Below are 9527 nucleotides of genomic sequence, written 5' to 3'. Positions count from 1 at the left end.
TCCTTCTGGGTCACATAGGATTCTTTTCCTTTTTTCTTGGTTTACTTCATTTTACTGGTATATTACTCAGGATTCTGCAGAGAAACAATCTGTAGGATATAGATAAAGAGAATTACTTTTTTTTTTTTTTTTTTTTTGCGACGGAATCTCGCTCTGTCACCCAGGCTGGAGTGCAGTGGTGCGATCTCGGCTCACTGCAAGCTCCGCCTCCCAGGTTCACGCCGTTCTCCTGCCTCAGCCTCCGGAGTAGCTGCGACTACAGGTGCCCGCCACCACGCCCGGCTAGTTTCTTTGTATGATAAAGAGATTTATTCTAAAGAACTGATTCATATGGTTATGGAAGCTGAGAAGTCCCATGATCCACCACATAGACGGTGATGACACAGAAAGGCCAGTCGTGTAAGTCAGTCTGGGTCTAAAGGCTTGAGAATCAAGGAAACAAAATGATGTATATCCTCGTCCCAGGGCAAGAGAATAATTTACATGCCAGCTAAAGGAGTGGTACAGACAAAAGGGTAAATCCTCCTTTCTTCCATGTTTTATTCTATTCATGCCTCAATGGATTGAATGATGCCTACTCACATTGAAAAAGGCTATCTGTGTTACTGAGTCTAATGATCCAAATGTTAATTTCATCTGAAAACATCCTTACGGACTTTCTCAGAAATAATGTTCAACCATATATCTGGGTATCCCTGATCCAGTTCAGTTGATGCAAAACTTACACATCAGTGGTGGAGTACATCAGCTAGCAACTTACTGAAAAAAGAGGAGTGGAGATAATTTTTGAGATTATGCATATGTGAAGAAAATGTTTTTCTACTTTCATATTTGACTGATGGCTGATAAAATATGCAGTTTTATTTTGGGAACAAGTCCCACCCAGGACTTCAAAAGTGCTTTTATTTTGTTTTCATTTTTGTTTTTTCAACTGGTTGCCTGTACCACTACTGAAATCTCTGATGCAATTATGAGTCCTGATCCTTTTCATGTAACCTATATCTATATCTTCTCCCTCTCTCAAAACCTTTAGGATCCTCTCTTTGCCAAACTTCAGTTTTCTAGAATTTCAATGTGATGTGCTTTAGTACAAGGGTACCAGAAACGAAATAGTTTCTTTTCACTTTGGAAACATTCTCTACTGTGCTGGGAAAATCCCTTGAATGATTTCTTTGATATTTTATACCTCTCCTTTTCTCTATTTTTTTTATTTTTGGAAATATTTTTAGGTGATGTCATATTGATCCTCTAATTTTCTTTACCTGTCTATTCGGTTTTCTAACATTTCAAGATACTTTCTAGATTTTATCTTCTAATATTTCAAATGCATATTTTCTAAAAATTTCTGAACACATACATACAATTATTAGTACATTAATAATAAATTACTTGAATTTTTAATTACTAAAGGTGTCTCTTTTCTCCAATTTCCTTTTTTACATTTTTCTGTTGTGTATTTTGGTCTCCATCTCTCTTATTAGGGCTTCTCTCAAACTAACAATCCCTACTTTTTCATTAATTTATATGTTTAGGGTGCTTAAAAGAAGATGGGAAATTCTCTGGTCATGGGTTCAACTTATGGATCTATGGGCTGGTCAAAGCCTCAAGGAAGATTCTTCTGTCATCTATTATGAGAATTAAATTTGTCTGTAAAATTCAGAGGACCAAGAGAATCACAAGTCTAGTTTAAAAACATTCATGTAATGCTTCTTTTTTATTTTTTTTATTATTTATTTATTTATTTGTTTATTTATTTTGAGATGAAGTATTGCTGTATCACCTAGGCTGGAGTATAGTGGTATGATCTCGTTTTATTGTAACCTCCAAGGTTTAAGTAACTTTCCTGCCTTAACCTACCGAGTGACTGGGACTACAGGCATCTGCCAGGACACCCGGCTAATTTTTGTATTTTGAAAGGGACAGGATTTCATCATGTTGTCTAGGCTGGTCTCGAACTCGACCTCAAGTGATCCTCCCACCTCAGCTTTCCAAAGTCCTGGGATTACAGGTGTGATCCACCATACCAGGCCTCTCTTTATTTTTTTGAAGTCACTGCCACTAATAGTACTGTGCAGTTTTATTAACCATTTAAATATCTTGTAAGATACTTAATTATTTAAGGATCTGGTAAGATTGGGACACAATTGGGATTGAAAAGTGAACATATACTCAGCATTTAAAAGTTTGAAAGAAGCCACTACATACTCTTCACAATATGTTTTCACAGAGCAAATACCGTACTTGCCATTAGCCCAGCGCACCAAGTGTACTGAAATAAAAAAGATGCAACGAGAAAAATATCTACATTAGAAAGAACCACACTTTCACTTTCACCCCTTTATCCCCTAAACCAACATCTTACAGTATGGGTTTATGCATACAGCTGTACATTAGCTTCTAGAGTATTGTCAGAAAGGACAGAATAAATGACACTTGCCAGTAGTTTTTGGATATTTAGGAAATAGTGGTTGAAAGTCAGTTCTCAGAACAAACTAGTCAGCTTCAGTCTCATCAGCAGGACCTCTGGATTCTTTGTTCTTCTGCACTTGTTCAATATGCTTATCCTTCTCCGGCAAACACTCCAATTTGACAGCTATCTGTGCCTCTTTGTTCTCTTCTTTAGCTTCCATTTTGTGGGTCAGGTTCTTTTTGCCATTTTACTGAAGTTATTGTTCTCTTCTATTGCTTTCTAAACCACTTATTTCTCCATCCTTTGCAAGCTGCTTCAAGACCTCAGCTTCGTAGGACTTGTGTCTTTCTTCTGCAGCTTCTCATATCGTCTGAGTTTCCTCTAGGGAAATGATCCTTCTTCTGTGGAGAGGAGGAAGGGAATTATAGAATTGATTCTTTTGACTGAGGGCTGACAATCAGCTCAAAAGCCTGGCCTCAAAAGCACTCTTCTCCAGTTCTTTCAAATGGATATCAAAAGAAGCCAGGTAAATGGATGACAAGAGACTGGCAGTGTGTTCTCTAGAATCCACTGGGGTAAAGAAAGGCCGTGAGCCCACCGTCCATATTGTACCTCTATTGGTGCGACAGGTCCTGGGAACAGGCTGAGTAGCCAAAAACCACTTCCTCCTGTCATCCCTGACCCCAGCCTGTGCAACCCATGCTATCCACACCCCACCCCCGACAGGGAGTGTGGCCCGTCATCTGTCACCCACAAGGGTGATCATGGGGATCTAATTCGCTCTTTTAAATGGTAAATGTCCTTTTAAATGAAGGACAGAAACAAAGGGAATTTTTCTTGTTTTCTTTTTTCAGAATTTAAATAATGTTCAAATCCTGAGGTGTTTCAGAAGTCAAATAGTAGTATCTCTTAGATAAGTGTACTCAACATATAAATGAAAATATAAGAAAATACCCTATAATGGCTGGGCGCGGTGGCTCACACCTGTAATCCCAGGACTTTGGGAGGCCAAGGTGGGTGGATCACGAGGTCAGGAGATTGAGACCACAGTGAGACCACGGTGAAACGCTGTCTCTACTAAAAATACAAAAAATTAGCTTGGTGCGGTGGCAGGTGCCTGTAGTCCCAGCTACTTGGGAAGCTGAGGCAGAAGAATGGCGTGAACCCGGGAGCCGGAGCTTGCCCTGAGCCAAGATCGCGCCACTGCACTCCAGCCTGGGTGACAGAGCGAGACTCTGTCTCAAAAAAAAAAAAAAAAAAAAAAAAAACCCTAGAATTTGTTGATAAAGATATAAAGGCATATGACGCAGGGTATACAATCATATAGTTCATATTATACGTTCATATGGAACATACCAAGTCATATTTGACAGTGTTCAGTAGGTGTCAGGTTGAGCTCAAGACAATCATGGTTTTTCCAGGAATATTCTATCCATCATTCTGATCTGTAGAAAAAAAGGCCATTCTATGTCTTTAGTCTGATTCTGGGGAAGAATTATATCATTCTTTTATAATATATTAATTGATATATAAACCCTATTCTATATAGGAGATCATCATTAATAATAATGTAGAAAGACTTCACTAAAAATTGGACAACCAATTATTTGCTTCTTTATTTTATAGTAAGGATATAATATGGAGACCTCTCTATATACGCTTTTCTCTTTATTCTGTAGAATTAAGACCAAAGATGAATCATTACATGAATAGATTCCCATCAATATAATCATTTAAAAATTGTCAGGGAATATTGCATGTTTAGATTTGATTCTCTAATCTCGTTATAGAAAATCCGCAGGTGCTATCATAGGGTACATGGTGGGTGATAGAAAGATTATTTTTTAAAGATTTTTCAATATGAGGGTGGGTGGTTTATAATATGTATAAATCTTTATAAAGAGTTCTCTTTTGAGTCAGTTGTGGAATATGGCAGTGACCACTTCTATATAGGTATCAAATATCATAAAATCAAATCTCATAAAAATCAGCAAGCCAAAAGTAGACTGATCTCTAAATCACAAGGAAATTGTATACAATGGAGCGGTTGGAGCAATCTGTGTACTAAGGAACATTTGCTTCATCAATCAGATGTGAATGTGCTATTCTAATACATGTTTTCTTATTCTGATAGCTTTAATGGTGTACACCTGAGACATAAAAGTTTATACTTTTACCATAATACAGACAGTGGAGTTTCAGAAAGCTTTAGTATGTATAACAGCCTGTCATGAGTACTACATTTGGCAAAGAAAGTCTCTTTCTCTATTTTTTTCCTACAGAGAAAACAAGAATTTGGCTTTCATTATGTTCAGTTATTCAGAGAAGAACTTATTATTCATCAAAAAACATACTCTTTAGTCTTTCTTTAAACTGAGCAGATAGATTTTACTACATATAGAAAATAACCCATCTTGGGCTGAGTGCAGTGGCTCATGCCTATAATCCCAGCACTTTGGGAGGCCAAAGCAGGAGGATCACTTGAAGTCAGGAGTTTGAGACCAGCCTGGCCAACATGGTAAAACCCCATCTCACTAAAAATACAAAAAATTAGCTAGTAGCAGTAGTATGTGCGTATATTCCTAGCTACTCTAGAGGCTGGGATGGGAGAATCCCTTGAGTCTGGGAGGCAGAGGCTGTAGTGAGCTGAGATAGTGCCACTGCACTCCAGCGTGGGTGATGGGAGTGAAATCCTATCTGAAAAAAAAAAAGAAGAAGAACCCAGCTTATTTTTCTGATCAGCTAATGTTTCTCAGCAAGGGAAGTATCCAAGTAGCAGATAGAAAAGGGGAACACTCTAAATTCAATCCCCAGGTATCCCTGGTTAAACTGACACTCTCCATTTGAAAACTTTGGACTGATTTCTGTGACTGCATTTTTGGCTAGCCATCCTTGATACATTTTACCTCTTAATATGAGAAATTAAACTGTTTATACTATACATGTCTGATGTTAATGTACATACCATTTTAAAATTCACCTTTGTGGTTCAGGGAGAAGTCTATTGAAACTCATAACTATATGTAAAACACCAACAACATTAGCAACAACAAAACATGAGAAGAAAATAACATTTTCTTTTCAGTCGTTACCCACAAATCTTGTCAGCAGTGTACCTGAAAAAAATAAGTGAAAACGCACCTTATTTTGATTCATATTGCAGTGGTTCAGTCAATACTACTTAACTAAACTGAAAAATTGTATACTGGGTTTATTAGTGCTGATTTTGATACTTTCAGACAGGCTACAAAAATATTATGCACGTTGGCAACAACCTTTCCTGATAGAGGAGTAGAGTGACAAGGTATATATAAACAAATAAATAAAAGATTGCATCGATAAGCCAATGCAGTCTACTGTCATATAAATTGTCTGCAAGAGTTAAGCTTAGAGAAAAAAAAAAAAAAACTGTCCAATTTCTATGATCGTTTACATCATATTTTTGCTACTAATATTTTTTCTTAAATTTATAAAGGACTATTTTAGCAATGGGAACAGTAGTTGAAATAGGTTATTTTCTGTTTACTTTGATACTTAAAGGCCGTTAAAAGAATGGACATTTTCCTTTAATTCCCTTCCCCCCTTCTGTTTTGCATATAGTAAATTTCCAGAAGAAAATAAAAGGATTCAATGTATTTATCGTATGTGAAAATATATTTTCAAATCTAAAATAGACTTTATTGAGAAATACTGTAATTATGCTCATCGATTTTACCTAGACAAAGCTGTATTTGTTAAAATATAAATAAGTTTAATTCAGTTACTTTTTCACCACTTAACCATTATCATCAAAAAGCATGTATTAAAAATATATTTTCCACTTAACCTAGTTGTGGTTGCTATACATAAAATTTCATTAGATACAATTACTGGCTATGATTAGATTGTACAGAAAATCAGAAGTTTTGCACTGCAGTTTTCCAATGACTTAGCAATATAGGCAGATAATTTAGGCCAAATTACTCATCCTCACATATTTCAGCCAAATTTAAATGATAACAATTATTGTTATTATGATTTTCAGAGACAGGGTCCCACTCTGTCACCCAGATTGGAATGGAATGGAATGATCACAGGTCACAGTAACCTTGAACTCCTGGGCCCAAGCAATCTTCCACCTTAGCCTTCCATGTAGACAGGAACACATACACTCACCACCAGGCTAGAGCAGTGTTTTCATTTTTAGCAGAGACAAGATCTCGCTATGTTGCCCAGGCTGGTCTCAAACTCCTGGGCTCAAGTGATCCTCCTGCCTCAGCCCCCTGAAACACTGGGATTACAGGTGTGAGCCATTGCACATGGCCATCCTTTTTAAATCTTAAATCTGATATAGTTTGGATATTTGTCTCCATCCATATCTCATGTTGAAATGTAATCCCCAATGTTGGAGGTGAGGCCCAGTGGGAGGTATATGGATCATGGGGGCAGATCCTTCATGAATGGCTTGAGCCATGCTTTTGGTGATACCCAGCTTGAGCCAGACAGACCTAACTCTCGCTTGCTCCTGTTTTTGTCATGTGAAGTGTCTGATCCTGCTTTGCCTTCTTATGTGAGTAAAATCTTCCTGAGGCCTCCCCAGAAGCAGATGCCAGCACTATGCTTCCTATACAGCCTGTAGAACCATGAGCCACTTAAATGTCTAAAGGAACCAAGTGCTAACATCCAAGACACTGGGGAAAAAACCTCAGAGGCATTTTAGAGACCTAAGAGGCAATCCTTCCTATCACAGGCTCTGAGGCCTAGGAGGACAGAATGATTTTGTAAGCCAGGCCCACGGCTTCACTGCTCTGTGCTGTCTTGAGGCACTGCTCCCTGAAACCCCACCATTCCAGCTGCAGCCATGGCCCAAAGGGCCCCACGTGCAACACAGGCTGCCACTCCAAAGAGCACAAGCCATAAGCTTTAGCAGCTTCCAAATTGTGTTAAGCCTACAGGCAAATAGAATGCAAGAGTGAAGACTTGGCAACCTCCATCTAGATTTCAGAGAATTTATGAGAAAGTCTGGGTACGCAGGCAGAAGCCCATCCCCGGGGTGGCCCTCATAGAGAACCTCTTCTAGGTTTGGAGGGAAAGTATGGGATTGGTGGCCCCACACAGAATTCCCAGTGGGGAACTGCTTAGTGGAGCTGTGGGAAGCAGGCCACCATCCCTACAGACCCAAGAATGGTAGATCCATTAGCAGCTTGCACCCTGTGCCTGGATAAGCTGCAGGCATTCAAAAATCTCAGAGCAGGCATGGGAGCTTTACCCTGCAAAGACACAGGGGCAGAGCTGCCCAAGGCACTAGGACTCTACCCCTCATACCAGTGTGTCCTGGATGTGGAACATGTACTTAAAAGAGATTGCTTTGGAACTTTAAGATTTAATGACTTCCCTACTGGGTTTCAAACTTGCATGGGGTCTGTAGTTCCTTTCTTCTGGATGATATCTCCCTTTTGGAATGGGAATGTTTACCCAATGCATATATCCCCATTGTATATTAGAAGTAACTAACTTGTTTTTTTTGTTTTGTTTTATTTTATTTTATTTTATTTTATTTTATCTTATTTTATTTTATTTTATTTTATTTTATTTTATTTTATTTTATTTTATTTTACAGGCTCATAGGTGTGAGGGACTTCCCTTGTCTCTGATGAGACTTTAAACTTTAGACTTTTGAATTTATATTGGAATAAGTAAAGATTTTGGAGTATTATTGGGAAGGCATGATTGTATTTTCCAATGTGGCAAGAACATGAGATCTGGTGGGACCAGGAGTGGAATTGCATAGTCTGGATTTTTGTCCCCATCCCAATCTCATGTTAAAATGAAATCCCCATTGTTAGAGGTAGGACCTGGTGAGAGGTGTTTAGATTATGGGATGAATCCCTCATAAATGACTTGAGCCATCCCCTTTGTGATAAGCGGGCTCCCACTCTGAATTCACATGAGATCTGGTCATTTAAAAGTGTGTGGCATCTCCTCCCCACACTCTCTCTCTCACTCGTATTTTTGCTGTGTGAGGTATCTGCTCCTGCTTTCCTTCTGCCATGAGTAAAATCTCCCTGAGGCCTCCCCAAAAGCAGATGTTGGCACCGTGCTTCCTGTACAGCCTGCAGAACTGTAAACCAATTAAACCACTTTTCTTATAAATTACCTGGTCTCAGATATTTCTTTATAGCAACACAAGAACAGCCTAATGCAATATCCTTACTTCACATATAAGAAAAATAATTCAGTCTTTAATCTATAAATAATTTGAGTGTCAGAATTCTTTTCCTCTCATTTATGTATTTTCATACATAGAAATATTCTTATAAAAACAAGACTAATATTAGATTATGATGTTGTGGGATGGAGAGTTTCTCAACTAAGATCTAATGTTCTACATTAGTTCCTTCATTTTGAGAGTCTTTGTAATCCTCAGCCACCAACTTCACCTGCAGAATTCATATTATTGATTGTTAAAATTAAATACTAATATAAGAAATTATTTTCCCTGAAAACTACTGAACTCATGAAAAATAATATGGAATGAGAAATTCAAACAAAGCTCAAGGTGGGGAAAGATTTTTAAATGAACATGAGCTTCTAGAGAGGTTGCAATCTGATACAAATGCTGTGAACCCCCAGAGGGAAACAGCAATGTGGAATTACCATTAGGTTTCTGAGAATGTGGAAACTATTTTACATGCCAGGGTATGTGAAGCAAAGCCGAGTTCCCAAATGTGAAACTGTCTGGCAGGCAGAGTTTTATTTTTAAAAATTTTACAACTCTTGGTTAAAACTTCAGCCATTACCTGACACTAGATGGATTATTTTTCTTAATTCTATAGTATAAGCATAGATTTGTATGCATTCAAAGTTTGATAGTATCTAGAAATTTAAAGAAAAACAAATGAATTGCTAGATAACTTAGGAAAACATGTTTGCTTTTGACACACAAACGATAAAAACCATTTGGGTTTAAATTTAAGTATATTGCAGTGCTCTTGCTGACTGAGGAATGGAATGGCATTCTGAGAATGGGAATGGGGTAGAAGAGGGGACAAATGCCTCAACAAAACAATAAAGTATCAGTGAACAACTGTGGCTGGAAATGTACCATCTCTTTGAATGAGTGTGCTAGTCTTCTTTC

General features: G+C 37.9%; 1 pseudogene; it reads right to left on the bottom strand.

Moving 5' to 3' along the window:
* Positions 1-260: 260 nt before the first annotated feature.
* Positions 261-3149, bottom strand: LOC108585819 (annotated as a pseudogene).
* Between the last annotated feature and the right edge of the window lie 6378 nt (positions 3150-9527).

The sequence above is a fragment of the Papio anubis genome, chromosome 3 (genome assembly GCF_008728515.1).
Source record: "Papio anubis isolate 15944 chromosome 3, Panubis1.0, whole genome shotgun sequence".
Classification (NCBI taxonomy): domain Eukaryota; kingdom Metazoa; phylum Chordata; class Mammalia; order Primates; family Cercopithecidae; genus Papio; species Papio anubis.
Note: the sequence above shows the minus strand (reverse complement) of the source record. Positions and strands in the feature narration are given on the sequence as shown.